A 16,727-nucleotide genomic window follows, 5' to 3' on the forward strand; every position below is an offset into this window, starting at 1 on the left:
TTTATTGGAAGGCTGGTGGCCCTGGTGGTGCAATTTGCAGTGGCTATTAACCTGGCAGCGATGCAAACTTAGTAGTACTGTTGGCATCGCTCTATTACTGATCTTCATGGCGTTAAAAAAATATTTGTACAGGGCCAAAACCCATGCCATGATAATGGTATCACCAAATTCAGCATCCGATGCCCATAAATACTGTCCTTAAGCTCTTCTGGCCCCAAACCTCCAGCCACTATGATCTGCTGCTTCTAGCGAGGTATTAACCACAGCACTGCTCAGCCGAGACTCGTTACTCGTCACAACTAACGAGTAGCCACTTGCGCGCCAAACACACCTCTTCCACTCCGCCAGGCTGTGGGGCTTTCCTGCATCTTCTGCCTTTAACCGTACGTTCCCTAATTATTGACCAAGACATTTACAGTTCCTTACATTACAATCATTTTAGTAGTTATTTAAATTCACGAGCATAATTTAAACAACATCTTTCAGAAATTCAGATAACAGAAACATATACACATAGGCAAAGAATTTTCATGACAAATACATCATTATACATAAGCAATAATACAAACTGACATAGAAATATCGATACAGATACAAAACAGGTAAATAATAGGTGTTTCACACCTCTCTTCTTTCTCTCTCTATATCCTCCTTCCCCTCTCTCTATCGACCTCCTCATCCACTCTCTCTGCCCACATCTACCTCACACTTCTCTGTCAGTTTCATATCCTGTCTTTTCTCCGTCTGTCACCTCCCCATTGCCTCTGTACATCTTTTCTTCACCCACCATATGTATCCATTTGCTTCTTCCCATCTCTGCTTGTCCATCTCCTACTCCCCCTTCTAACTCCACGTTACCATCCAACCCTAGCAGAAGACTGATGATTTTTACACCCACAGTATTTCTTTGCAGATCGTAACTAACATGTGTACCAAATTTGATCTGAACCGTACCAGGTATTTCGAATGAGGTTTCTACCAGTTGCGTTTGTCCCTGCACACTTACATACCCATGTCAAATATAGTTCATATGTATTTCAAATATTTCAGACGTATTTGTACACATACTTGACCTGCCTGTCTAGCGAATTTTCTCCTGCAGTTTCATTTTCACAGGGTCAATGTTTTTGACGTCGTATCTCCTGAAGTATTTTCCCTACCATGATACAATTTTTCAGGTACAGCCAGTAGTACAAGTGTCTATTGTCAGCTTAATGTGTTGTGAATGGAATTGGTAGTAAAGATGTAATAAATTACAAAGACATGAGTGATGTGGCAGTATTCCACCCATCTTAGTGTCCATGACGTCATACCTCCTGAACTATGGTTCTTATTTTTTTGTAGGTAAATTCAGTTATATATGTGGACACTTTCTGCGAAATGTGTTCCGAACAGAGTTACTGGTAAGGAAGTAACAAATTAAGAAGTCTTGCATAATGCGTGACCTTTTCACGCATCTCATAATATTTAACGCCCTAGCTCCTGAACTATGTGTCGTACAATGATACTCATTGCCGGTATACGTGGAAACTGTTGGCGAAATTTGTTGCGAGTAGATTTAGCAGCAAATAACTAGGAAATCTGAAAATGATGCATGATGCATCCGTTTTTCCTCTCGTCTCAGAGGTCATGACATCATACGACCTGAAATATACCTGGTAAATGACATGATTTTGCTGGTACATTCAGTTATGTATGTGAATAGTGTCCTTAAAACGTATGGCGAATGCTGTTAACAGTACAGAAGTAGTAAATTTGAACATCATGCTTCATGCAGCAGTTTTACTGAATGAATAGCGTTCCTAGGCTCTTCACACTCTTAAAGGGAAACATAGCATTTGGTAGCATAGTGTAACATACGAACAGGGGAATGAACTTTACAGACCTTAGTACCTAGAAAACCAGTGCCTGGTCATGTAGATGTGGTGCCTTCAAATAGCAACAAATCAGTTGGGCACTGAAGAATTTTCCTTCATTGTACTTCGTGCAAATTAATATGTGAACATAACTAGTATAACTAGTCTCCCCAATTATGCATAGGAAGTGCTTACTGGTTTGTTTGATAATCCTCACGCTACATGAGAACCACCAACTGAAATTTTCAGCGCATTTGGGCTCATATATCTATAATTTGTTGATATTTCCGAATCTGTTGTCGTACTATTTAACTCAACCAGTGTATAAAGTGTTAGTGAGAGAGAGTGGACGTATATGGTTACAACTTTACAGATTTTCTGCTAAGTTTGTACATCTTTCTAGTGCCATCTGTCAAAATAATCCTGTGTAGATGTTGCTTAGGTTTCGTGGCCCATTCTCTAATTTCATATGCATCATCTTGGTTTTGTAACCTCCCTCCTCCTATATTCGGCTGATAGTTGGAAAAAGTTTTCGTAGCGCCAGTCGGAAATAGGTAAGGGTCGGTTAACAAACAGAACGCATTTTGGACGAAATGTGAACGTGTTGCCTAACGAGAGAACGTTCCTCTTTCCTAATCAGTTCTTCAATTTAAATGGCGAGATTTCATTCAGAATGTAGTAGTTTATATCATTTACTTCGTTTATATCTTTCGTATGTAACACTCTTCCAGTCAACGGTTAGACCCGCCCATGCTCACAGTATCAGTCAACTTACGTCCTGCTTGCTCAGTGAAGTTTCGCCATTGCTCCATTGATTTTCAAGATTAAAATTTCGCGCTATCAAACTGCAAAGTAGCCTTAACAATTGTTGCAGTGATAATATAGCTCGAAAATATGCGTGCTCTCTGCGAAAAATCACTCACTGCTGCTCCATCATTTGATGGAAAACTTCCAGACTCATGTTTATTCAACATTTGCAAGATTTTGTTTTTTTTTATGCTACTCGACGTGGAACTCTAACAACAAGTATTGCCATTGCGTCGTGTTGGCTACCCCTGTATTGGATCTATAATTCCCCCGAACCGATGTCGGCCGACAATCAGACGACAACCCAAGGAATCTAGACATCAGGGCTACAGTGGAAGCAGTAGTAGCCTGATCCGACAACAACCGAAGACATCCGATTACAGACGGACGAGTATACGAATCAAAACCGTTTCTTTTCAGTCAGAAATCGGAACCCGATGGCACACAATGACAGCGAAAACCGACTATCTGTAGCTCATACATGCTTACAACAGTTTTTCACGAAGCACATCAACATTATTGTGAAAATGACATTTAACTGAGTTAAATGTGTTCACTTATCATTTAACAATAGAAGGTTTTTTACTTTCACTGATGCATACAATGAAGTTAGAGTGACTTGCGTGGTCGAGAGATATTTTGTACCACCTGCCTACCCTAGAACATCAGTAACAGCAATATCGGTACTTACGTTCCACTGTCAGAAGTATCAGAATGACTTTCGCTTATAAATATCGACTTGGTCGTTTCCGGACAGGCATCCCATGCCTTACAGTGTTACATTTACTCTTCTCCGACATCCCAGGATGTTTATAACATCATCCCTAAATCATCCTGTATGCTTTCATGAGTCTAAATAATATTAGCATATAAACTTTAAGGTGACCATAAATTGTAACAATACGGCGTTTATGAAACGTGCAAGATTCCGAGGTAATTACTTCTTTCCCTGTTTTTACGATGAATACTACCTCAGTATATATAAATCAACTTTGAATTGGAAATAATACAAGTATCTAATTCTATATACGCAGTTCTTACATTTACTTCCTGGGAATTTATTTGCAGTCCCCAATTTCCCTTTGTCTTTCCTTTTATGAAAATATTAATAAACATAAAATATTGGGAATTATTTTAGTTTACTTGCAGTGTAATTAAAGTAAAAATTGAAAATCAGAAGGGTTTCAGCATATGGATGTGTTTCCGCGGTCCTGGGATTACAGTTCTGTACTGCTTCCCCGGTTCCAAGCATCGGAATAACGCTACAATAAATGGCTCATGCCTCGTCCGAGCCGCGTTAATGATGTACTTCAATCCGTGAAATCGCAAACCTGACAGGATCACTCTCTTGTCCGTATGCCTTCCTGCCTGTCCTTCTGATAATATCCATTTCTCCCAGGAGATAGACGCATCGACTTGAAATTTATGTCACTTAGGCGGCAGTAAGACTACAAGCTTCTAACTCAAGGCAGTTAAAAGGTATGGTCATTTATGTCACATATTTCGATACTTGAAGACTCGTTCATCAAAACCTGTAGAATATTTCCTGTTGACATAGCACAATGAAATTTGACTAGATACCCTTTTTTCTCAGAAATGGGGAGAGATAACAAGGTCATAATTATGTGAAATGTTATGATCTATGATACTTTGGAATTTTTTAAAAATGTAACCTTCTGAGTCAATTAAATGAGAAAACCGGACATATATGCCACGTATTTTGATACTCGCAAACTCACTCACGAAAATCTGAAGTTGAATTGTCTGTTTAGAGATCGGGTCTGGTGGTGTAGACTGTTATAGTACCCCAGCGTGCCCTGTGTAATATAAAAAAACTTAGTAATGTAATCAACGTTCAACTTTAAGAAGTGTAATCTGTCCACACCTACTGATGAGAAAATGCCCAAAATTTGTGGGCATACAATACCTACTCAAAGGCAATCAGGAAACCAAAAATCCATAAATCTCCTCTCACAGAAAACGTTGATGAAGATTCTATGGGCACACTAAAAGAATAAACCCTAACAGACCTACAAAATTACGATTTTTTGAGATTATGTACAAAGCCGAAATGGCACTTACAAATGGGTATGATGATATCAAAGTTGGTCGGATATTGGCAAGAATTACTCCAGAAGACGTCCAAAGCCGTGTATTATTCAGGTCTAAGATTCACAAATAACATATACATTTCTCTATCTCACACCTACCTCAGCGACAGTAATCTAATTCTCAAACAAAGAGGCAGCTTCTGTTGCAGGTATCCTATTTTAAATTCACGCATTTCTCGCGAGTTTTTGTAAGTTAACAAATACATATGCATTACAAAAAGTTGTGACCACGAGCCTTTCCAATCCCTGCTAAGTAACTATTGACTTAAGTAACTTGTAAGAAGATTTTGCTTTACAGAGCGCAACGGCACTAGTCGAAAAGTAAACATTGAGTGACGCGTAACCACAATCATCAAATATAAAACTGGAAGTCTGAAAAGCTAAAAGAGAAAATTATAAAAATTCCTTCTAAAACAGGTAACTAGTAGAACGTGCATTTTTCTTTCCCTGAGAGACACGTGGGAGAGGGGGTTTCCAACCCCCCCCTCCCTCTCCTCCCGTTCTCCCAGGGAATTGTGTCCCTGTCCCATGTCAATCGGAACGGATTCCGAAAACATCGAAAACCCCGAAACCCCACACACACTTTTCCCACATGAGGTACTGAAAGCTTTGGATCAATGCAGTCAGGTAGACGCAGTTTTTCTTGATTTTGGAAAAGCTTTACACACAGTACCACATCTACGCACGTTGTTCGAAGTACGATCATACGGTGTACCAAGCGAAATTTGTGACTGGATTAAGGGATTTTGGTAGGAGGGACGCAACACGTTACGTTGGATGGAGAGTCATTGTCAGATTATATATATATATATATATATATATATGCAGACCACTGTGAATTGCATGACGGAGAGTGAGTCCCATTCTACGAGTTATTGGGGTTTCTTACCATTGCATTCGCGTACTGAGCCGGATTTATATCCGAGAGGTAGAGTCTCTTTGTATGTTAATCCCGAAACGGTCGTGAGTACTGTGTGGTAAACCCAACCCCTCTTTACCGCACCCACATTATGACGCCATTGGCTGATGGATAACACGATGGTCGTTCGGACTCGACTGACCCTTATATGGCCAGAAAGATACTGCCATGTTACTGTTATCCCTGGAACGCATGTCGAAGGCAATGCGGGGGTTAATGGCAGTGCGAATGTTCCAATATAAATATACCATTGCGGCGGATAGAATATCAAACACTCTTATTATACATACAACATAATTGTACAACTTCTCAAAAGATATAAAAATCAATACTTACATAGTATGCGACCCTTTTCACAGTGTTGAATATGTATCTTCAGGTGATGCCTTTTTGCAACCTGGGATGTTAGCAGTATAGGTTGATTCTACAGTAAATACACAAAGATTCTGATCATCCTCATTTAGTGCTAGGTATAACTCTGGGTCAACGCTTTTCAGCGGATTAAAGGTTTGGACAGGCTGTCCGATTAATGCTTTGCAGCAACTATGAACTACATGACATGTTCATGAGTACCATTTGTTTTTATTCTGTTATCCTATTAAACTGAAAGGATGTTTTCTTCCAACTGTTTATGTTGTTTCATTCTACTGTGTAAAATTTAATGAAACCAGTGTTCAAGAAAGTGGAGACCTGTTTCTCTGGGAGGCAATAGGAAGGAGTGATATTTGAAGCGTATCTAAACTACTAATGGAAAATTTTGTAGCTAACGAGGTGTACATGTGCGTCAGCATGTAGCAAAAAAATTCATAATAAAGCTTAGGTTCACGATTATGACCTTCTGAGTAGTGTGGGGTTGACCTAAGGGCGCTATAATTCTCTTATTGGCAACATCATGTTGCTGGCTCAAACGGGATTCACACAGGAATTAAGTTATCTCACAACTTACAAGAACAACGAAAAACATATGTAATCAAATTCTGTTTCAACTGATATAGCAAGGAATTAGTGGCAAATTTCTTTTCAAAATTTGTAAAATATATTCACAGTTTAAAAGGTATTTACATTTTGTAACATACTTTAAAAAGTATTTATAATATATAATTAAATATAGTTATACTTTTAGAAATAGGTACGTAAACGGTGTTCCTTTTTACATTGTAGATGGATAAGGAACTGGGTATTGCACACTAATCTGCTACTTCTAAGAAAAACAGAGGGCTACAAAATTATCTCGATAGTCAGCGTATTGTAAGAAATGTATTCCTTCTCGTGAAGTATTTTGGTGTCCACAAATCTACTTCAATTTAAAATATAATTATCAATGTACGTAATTTCAAATATATGAAACCTAATAATGGTTTCGTTCCAGTGAAACATTCTCCAAAATAATTTTCGGGAGCTTACTACCTAAGAGCATGGCAAAAATAAAATTTGGTTTTCCATGGGACTAATTTCTGGTGTGCGCTACTAGCAGATCAGGAACAGAGCTTGAGAGGCGTTAAGCTTTGTGCAAAACCGCTGAGATATCAATCTTAAGTAGCCCATATTACTGCAAGCAGAAGACAGCTTGACTGTCCCTTTCATTCTACTAAGCCGTGATGGAGAATGGGGTAGTGGCTTCGCACTGGACTGTAATCATTCAAATGCATTTGATTGTCAACCCCAGCCTCTTCCAGATTTATTTATACCGTCCACTTGTGACATTCAAACTTCATTCCCTCAAAAAGAGTTTAGTGTTTCTTTAAATCTTACTTGTACAATGTTAACAATAGACAACGTATACAAAATGAAAGATGTCCTTCATGGCGTTCTACATTTATAGCAGCTGAAAACGGTACAGTTCAGGAACAAAACACATGATGTTGGTATGGAAATGTGATTATCTCTCCCCCTTTCTCTCCTTTACTTAAATATATCTATTTTGTAGACCGTCAGAAATAGAAAATTTGATAAACTGGGCCACAAACGAAGTATTTCCTTCCATTACGTATTTCCAATATCGTCCTTTACAAACTCATCTCTGTGTCGATTCCGGGAAGGTGACACAATAACCCGCGAAATCCGTTTTATCTCGTAGCCTGACAGGTTCAATAACACAATTTTATCCTCTACGGACTGGGTTTCTCAGTCTTGTGGGAGGCACATTTTTGATAACTCCACTCTCCTATCCCTTACTCGTCAGCTCCACATCTTTGTATGTGACTGGTGACAGTTTATCTTGGTAATACCATGTTTTATACTACTGTGAAGTCTCAGGTTTGCTTCATATGATATAGGTAAAAGCTTTCTTAAATGTCTTACTTTGTATGGCCTACGAGTGTTTGACATGCAGCCAACACCATGATTCATAATTGATACACCCGGTGAATGAACAAAGTTGTCTGAGGTAATATAGATGTACATCCATGTGACTTACTAGGAAGAAAATTCTTTGTGTAGACTACTGCTCCAAGTGGGTTTCAAAGCCAGAAGGAAACAGATTAAATGTGTTATCGCTATCTGCTGTGGAGAGTTGTCCTGGATCGCTGCAAGGCGCAATATAAATACTTGTAAGCAGATTCACACATTTGTCTATTGCAGTAGCTACGAAAAAACAGAGAAACAGAGTTGCTTTGTCAGAAGAGACCAGGGTGGAGCTTTATATAAAACCATTCTTCCGACCTGTAAACATATTGCTGAAACTGGGTACTATTTGTCTTGTGTTACATTGCGGGATTACAATAACACGGTTATATAATAGGGTTACAGTGACATGATACGTTTATTTATTCCTTACAATACTCCATTACAGTGACTTGACATATGAAACTCTGTCACTTTATTTATTGTTCAGTAATAAGGCCCATGCCACGCGGGATTAGCCGAGCGGTCTAGGGCGCTGCAGTCATAGACTGTGCGGCTGGTCCCGGCGGAGGTTCGAGTCCTTCCTCGGACATGGGTGTGTGTGTTTGTCCCTAGGATAATTTTGATTAAGTAGTGCGTAAACTTAGTGAATGATGACCTTAGCAGTTAAGTCCCATAAGGTTTCACACACATTTGAACATTTTTGAATAAGGAACATGATCATCCGTCAGTTTATTTTCTGGTACTTATGATATTGAGTGTTTGTCACCCGTTGTTCTTTTGGGCAAAGTGCAATGGTTGCTTTCCTGTTTGTGTTTATAGGACTTACCACAGATTCGATGTATCCATCAAAAATGCCATGTGAGGCTGAGGACTCGGTCAAATATTAATAGTAAACAGTCGGACTGCAGGAAGCGTGATCGAGAGCGTGCATCGTAGCTACGCAATTACTGTTGTTAAACTTACCTCGCCCGTTTGACTTCCGTTGAATGTTTTGCACGTTAGTGCGACTGTACGTGGACTGAACGTCTGAGGCAGACAGCCAGTCGGTGACACTTTTACTCACGGGAACTAGTTATAATGCAAATTCCTAAAGTGGTGAATCAACTTCCTTGATCTTTCCATAAATATTCTTGCTTTTTACGTAACTTACAATTTATTGCCTCCCTTCTTAATAGTTAACCAGATTTCCTTCGGTAACTGTGACCTAGCGCTAAGTATTTCCACGTCTATGATGTTTCATGCAACGGTATTATGAATGTAATGTCGATAGACCGGTGCTCTAGGGGCGCCGGCACGGTTGCTCAGCGTGTTCGGTCAGAGAGCCGGTTGGCCTCTGTAATAAAAAACTGAGTGGAACGATCGCCCACCGAACTTGAACAGGATGTCTTGCGACGTCCGCAACGACCAAACACAACGATCAATAACGAACAAAATGCAAAAAAAAAAAAGGTAGCGTCTTTGATTCATAATCAAAACGTCTTTGGTCCCGGGTTCGATCCCCGCCACTGCCTAAATTTTGATAAACAATCAGCATTAGCGGCCAAAGACTTCCGGCATAAGAAGTCAGCCTCATTCTGCCAACGGCCTTGTCAAAGAGGGCGGAGGAGCGGATAGAGGTTCAGGCCACTCTCTTGTCCTAGGGGTGGGAAATTGCCCCTAAAGGCGGAAGAATCAGCAATGATCAACGACATGAGGATGCAGAAGGCAATGGAAACCACTGCATTAAAGGCACTAACGTGTATCGACAGGACATGTGGCCTGTAACTGAAGAAGTGTCATGATGATCTCTCCATTGGCAAAAGATTCCGGAATAGTCCCCCATTCGGATCTGCGAGAGGGGACTACCAAGCAGGACGTTACCATGAAAAAAAGATTGAATAATCTACGAAAGGATAAGGTTCTACGAGTCGGGGCGTGGAATGTCAGAAGCTTGAACGTGGTAGGGAAACTAGAAAATCTGAAAAGGGAAATGCAAAGGCTCAATCTAGATATAGTAGGGGTCCGTGAAGTGAAGTGGAAGGAAGACAAGGATTTCTGGTCAGATGAGTATCGGGTAACATCAACAGCAGCAGAAAATGGTATAACAGGTGTATGATTCGTTATGAACAGGAAGGTAGGGCAGAGGGTGTGTTACTGTAAACAGTTCGGTGGCCGGGTTGTTCTAATCAGAATCGACCGCAGACCAACACCGACAACGATAGTTCAGGTATACATGCCGACGTCGCAAGCTGTAGATGAACTGATAGAGAAAGTGTATGAGGATATTGAAAGGGTAATGTAGTATGCAAAGGGGGGCGAAAATCTAATAGTCATGGGCGACTGGAATGCAGTTGTACGGGAAGGAATAGAAGAAAAGGTTACAGGAGAATATGGGCTTGGGACAAGGAATGAAAGAGGAGAAAGACTAATTCAGTTCTGTAACATGTTTAATAGCGAATACCCTGTTCAAGAATCACAAGAGGAGGATGTATACTTGGAAAAGACCGTGAGATACGGGAAGATTTCAATTACTGTAGATTACATCATGGTCAGACAGAGATTCCGAAAACAGATACTGGATTGCAAGGCGTACCCAGGAGCAGATGTAGACTCAGATCACAATATAGTAGTGATGAAGAGTAGGCTGAAATTCAAGACAAGTCATGAAGAATCAATACGCAAAGAAGTGGGATACGGAAGTACTAAGGAATGACGAGATACGTATGAAGTTCTCTAACGCTATAGATACAGCAATAAGGAATAGCGCAGTAGGCAGTACAGTTTAAGAGGAATGGACATTTCTAAAAAGGGCCATCACAGAAGTTGGGAAGGAAAACATAGGTACAAAGAAGGTACCTGCGAAGAAACCATGGGTAACAGAAGAAATACTTCAGTTGATTGATGAAAGGAGGAAGTACAAACATGTTCCGGGAAGATCAGGAATACAGCAATACATGTCGCTGAGGAATGAAATAAATAGGGAGTGCAGGGAAGCTAAGACGAAATGGCTGCAGGAAATATGTGAAGACATCGAGAAAGCCGGCCGCGGTGGTCTAGCGGTTCTGGCGCTGCAGTCCGGAACCGCGGGACTGCTACGGTCGCAGGTTCGAATCCTGCCTCGGGCATGGGTGTATGTGATGTCCTTAGGTTAGTTAGGTTTAAGTAGTTCTAAGTTCTAGGGGACTTATGTCCTAAGATGTTGAGTCCCATAGTGCTCAGAGCCATTTGAATTTTTGAACCATCGAGAAAGATATGATTGTCGGAAGGACAGACTCAGCATACAGGAAAGTCTAAACAACCTTTGGTGACATTAAAAGCAACGGTGGTAACATTAAGAGTGCAACGGGAATTCCACTGTTAAATGCAGAGGAGAGAGCAGATAGGTGGAAAGAATACATTGAACGCCTCTATGAGGGTGAAGATTTGTCTGATGTGATAGAAGAAGAAACAGGAGTCGATTTAGAGGACATAGGGTATCCAGTATTAGAATCGGAATTTAGAAGAGCTTTGGAGGACTTACGGTCAAATAAGGCAGAAGGGATACATAACATTCCATCAGAATTTCTAAAATCATTGTGGGAAGTGGCAACAAAATGACTATTCACGTTGGTGTGTAGAATATATGAGTCTGGCGATATACCATCTGACTTTCAGAAAAGCATCATCCACACAACTCCGAAGACGGCAAGAGCTGACAAGTGCGAGAATTATCGCACAATCAGCTTAACAGCTCATGCATCGAAGCTGCTTACAAGAATAATATACAGACGAATGGAAAAGAAATTTGAGAATGCGCTAGTTGACGATCAGTTTGGCTTTAGGAAAAGTAAAGGGACGAGAGAGGCAATTCCGACGTTACGGCTAATAATGGAAGCAAGGCTAAAGAAAAATCAAGACACTTTCATAGGATTTGTCGACCTGGAAAATGCGTTCGACAATAAAAAATGGTGCAACCTGTAGGAGATTGTGAAAAAAGTAGGGGTAAGCTATAGGGAGAGACGGGTCATTTACGACATGTACAGCAACCAAGAGGGAATAATAAGAGTGGACGGACAAGAACGAAGTACTCGTATTAAGAAGGGTGTAAGACAAGGCTGTAGCCTTTCGCCCCTACTCTTCAATCTGTACATCGAGGAAGCAATGATGGAAATAAACGAATGGTTCAGGAGTGGAATTAAAATACAAGGTGAAAGTATATCAATGATACGATTCGCTGATGACATTGCTGTCCTGAGTGAAAGTGAAGAAGAATTAAAAGATCTGCTGAACGGAATGAACAGTCTAATGAGTACACATTATGGTTTGAGAGTAAAATGGAGAAAGACAAAGGTAATGAGAAGTAGTAGAAATGAGAACAGCGAGAAACTTAACATCAGGATTGATGGTCACGAAGTCAGTGAAGTTAAGGAATTCTGCTACCTAGGCAGTAACATAACCAATGACGGACGGAACAAAGAGGACATCAAAAGCAGACTCTCTATGGCAAAAAAGGCATTTCTGGCCAAGAGAAGTCTACTAATATCAAATACTGGCCTTAATTTGAGGAAGAAATTTCTGAGGATGTACGTCTGGAGTACAGCATTGCATGGTAGTGAAACATGGACTGTGGGAAAACCGGAACAGAAGAGAATCGAAGCATTAGAGATGTGGTGCTATAGACGAATGTTGAAAATTAGGTGGACTGATAAGGTAAGGAGTGAGGAAGTTCTACGCAGAATCGGAAAGGAAAGGAGTATGTGGAAAACACTGATAAGCAGAAGGGACAGGATGATAGGACATCTGCTAAGACATGAGGGAATTTCCATGGTACTAGAGGGAGCTGTAGAGGGCAAAAACTGTAGAGGAAGGCAGAGATTGGAATACGTCAAGCAAATAATTGAGGACGTAGGTTGCAAGTGCTACTCTGAGATGAAGAGCTTAGCACAGGGAAGGAATTCGTGGCGGGCCGCATCAAACTAGTCAGTAGACTGATGACGAAAAAAAAAAATAACCTCGATAGATTTGCTGCTTTTGTAAACCCGGTTGTAATGTAATAAATTCAGTGAATGCAGTCTTACAGTAACTGTTCTGTATACGGAGTATCGATAGTCAAGATAGCTTTAATACTCTCATTCCATTACGGAGTGAAGATAACAACAGGTGCAAACACAACAGCAACTACATGATTTGTGACAGAGCTTCGAATGCACCGTAAGTTATGAAATAGTGGCGTGCGTGATCTCCAGTCTCAGTCAACATAAATACAGAATCATCTGAAATGATAACGTGGCGGCAGTAAAGATCTACATTTATTACAGTGAAGACAAACTTATAAAGTATGTGATCAACAGGGGTGGCATACTTATTAGAAGCACTATGTGCTCTAAGATCAGCACAGTATAAGTGGTTGCCAAGTGAGGAAGTTCTACGCAGAATCGGAAAGGAAAGGAGTATGTGGAAAACACTGATAAGCAGAAGGGACTGCGACTATCCAGGTGATTGGTCTCGTATTAGATTGGATGACACTTAAAACGGACGTTCCATATAGTGTGAAGTAACATATTTTCTTGCTGAGACATCTACTTTCATCCTAAGCCAGACCATCGAAGCCGGCTAAATACGACATATCCACTTCCGGGCACAGCCAGACTGAATGCTGCACCTGGCTTCATGGGCGCTGAAACAATCAAACTGGACGAGTCTTAGGACATCATCTCGCGTTTCCTCCGTCTTCTCCCGAGAAGAACAACACAAGAGCCGTAAATCAATTTCCTGAAATCTCGCTCGGCGGAAATGGTGCCAACTATGTGAACACGTATCACGACTTATCCACACATAATCAATCTTTTCTGAGAATAAGACAAAGTTTTACATGGACCTTGTGTGTCTTTTAGCGATTACGTCGGTCAATTGCATCACAGTGTGTCAATAGGACGAAAGTACAGAAAACTGCTTGTCCAGTCTAAACAACAGCAGCAGGAAGAACACTAGAGTCATCTGAATTCTGGCATATGAAACCTACAATATTCATACATGCTGGTTTCATGTAGAATACGTCTTGAAGTTTAAGCACTAGCATTTCCATTCATTCTGCTTCATCATTATTTAATACTCCAATATTTGCAAAAAAATTTAATCCCTAGGTCTATGGCCACCTTTTTCGATAAGAATATTTTATTCAGAACAAAATAGAAGACCTCCTGAAAAATTCAGTGTTACAAACAAACGCAAAAACAAGGACAGCCAAAAGGTAGTTCGATGCTGAATGCTACAGCAAGAGGAACACTGTTCTAAGAACGCTCCACAGATTAAGAATCCTGCACGACGAGGAAACATGCAAACTACACGCAGTAGAGAGGAGAATCTACAAAAAACTAATAGAAGAGAGGAAAAAGATCGCCCATTATTTATACCCTGCCATTGGCATCAGTACCTTCTTTTATATAATTTCTCTCCATCCTCAACACCTTTCCCTTGTTATCTTCTAGTATTCTCAAATAACCATGGGCAATCATTTATATTCTTCATTCCTAATATGTGACATATGGACCTGATACAACAACAAAACTTAAATAAAGTGTCTTACCACACACGCTAAATTCTTATAAGCTCACTTCCGGTTTCGAATGGCTCTGAGCACTATGGGACTTAACATATATTGTCATCAGTCCCCTAGAACTTAGAACTACTTAAACCTAACTAATCTAAGGACATCACACAACACCCAGTCATCACGAGGCAGAGAAAATCTTTGACCCCGGCGGGAATCGAACCCGGGAACCCGGGAGCGGGAAGCGAGAACGCTACCGAACGACCACGAGCTGTGGACAAAATTTAATTCCTTCTATAGGCGATTTGCGAATCTCCAATTACTACCTTATCTCTTCATATAAATAACTGGATATAACACTTACTTTGTTACGTGAATCTAGGATTCTGGCTGTTCTTATGTTTCGTGTGCTAATGTTAGTTATTGGCTGGAATGCTTCTTTTACTTCATTTGTAGACCATTCCATTAATGCTTTCTTTATGCAGTGCCTTTCGACGTATCCTACAAATTTCGTAAGTAGTCCATTGTCCTCTGTTACTTGCTATTCTGCTCCCGGCGTGGTTCGAGTCCTCCTTCGGGCATGCATGTGTGTGTTTGTCCTTAGGATAATTTAGCTTAGGGACTGACGACCTTAGCAGTTAAGTCCCATAAGATTTCACACACATTTGAACCTTTTTTTACTTGCTATTGGGTCAAGTCTGAACCTCTCTAGTTTTCCTACATGTTATGATTTCTTTCTCTGTCAGGTTCTTGTGTTCTATGTTTTTACCGTTCTGATATTCTGTAAAATTTTTGCGGTAACTTACTTTATTTACGCTCTGGTGAGACGTGATCCCTGGCCTATGAATGGGCTATGTCTAGGTCATGAAGGCGTATTTTCTTCTCAGCTGCAACATGTATCATTCCTGTTCAAGCGACTACTTCTGATTTGCGCACTGTTATCACACCGTCCTTTACCACCTGTTTCTTCACCACATGTCCTGCCCTTGTCTGTTCGTCGCCGAATATAACTGCTCAACTGCATGAAAAAATATTGATATCTTCTTTTCTGATGCTAACAGCTTTCTCCTGCATTGTCACCTGAAATTTCAATACTACAGCAGCAACAAAGTCGTATTCTTTCAGTGGGTCAGTTAAATACAGTGATATGCATTATTTAAAGACAAAAGTAACTGTCACATGTTGTGTCACTGCCAAGTGACATAACTCAATGAACTGCTACAGTATAATATAGAAGGGAAACGAAAGAAATATGCAGTGAGACGAACAGAAAAGTTAGTTTTGTGCAATGACAATAATTACGTAGGAAACTTCAGAGTTTATGATGGCCCTTGAAATTGCAAATGGTAGAATACAGTTATGAATAGGGTGTTCACCATGGACAGCAATGCTGCGCACGAAGTCGGTGAGGAGTGTTTGTGGCAGAGCAATTCATTCCCCCAGGAAGTCAGGGCCAAATGCATTCCTCGAAAGACGTGGACAGGGAAGGAGTGTGGAGGTACAATAACATTGACTGATGAGTCTGCTCTGTTCAGATATATGGAGCTCAGGAAATCCATACTACATTTTACGTACCCCACACGGTAACAGTTGGACCACATAAACTACCATCGTGGACAGTGTTCCTGGGTCAATTATCTGCTTCCATATCTCACCACAATAGGGTACATCCAATATTCCATGGTGCATGTGTGGCATGGATTGGGGAGACGCAATGCAGCAAGTCGAATATCATCCACAAGTTGTCAGTCTCGCTGGTGGAGGATTGGAAAGGAATGCCCTGGCTCTCATTAATAATCGTATGACAAGCATGGAATCACTTGGCAGAGCATGCAAACGCATCGGTTGTGATAACACGCCATTATAAATTGCTGCGACTTCGGTGTAATTATTATCCTAGAGTGAACATTTCTCCTCGTGTCATTGCATATTTCTTCCTGTCACCTTCTGTACTATATTGTAGTAGTTACATCTATGTATTGTCGAGGTTTTATCGAGCTATGTTATTTGACAATGACACAGGATGTGAAAGTTACTTTCTTCCTCGAGTCTTCCAAGCCTGTATACGTAATTATTCCTCTGCCAACAGAGTTGGCAAAATTCTTTGTAGTTACCATACCCATTACGGGCGAAGCATCAACCTTCAAATTTTTCGCTCAATACATCATTTTGCGTATTAT

Source organism: Schistocerca cancellata, unplaced genomic scaffold (genome assembly GCF_023864275.1).
Source record: "Schistocerca cancellata isolate TAMUIC-IGC-003103 unplaced genomic scaffold, iqSchCanc2.1 HiC_scaffold_718, whole genome shotgun sequence".
In the NCBI taxonomy this organism is placed as follows: Eukaryota; Metazoa; Arthropoda; class Insecta; order Orthoptera; family Acrididae; genus Schistocerca; species Schistocerca cancellata.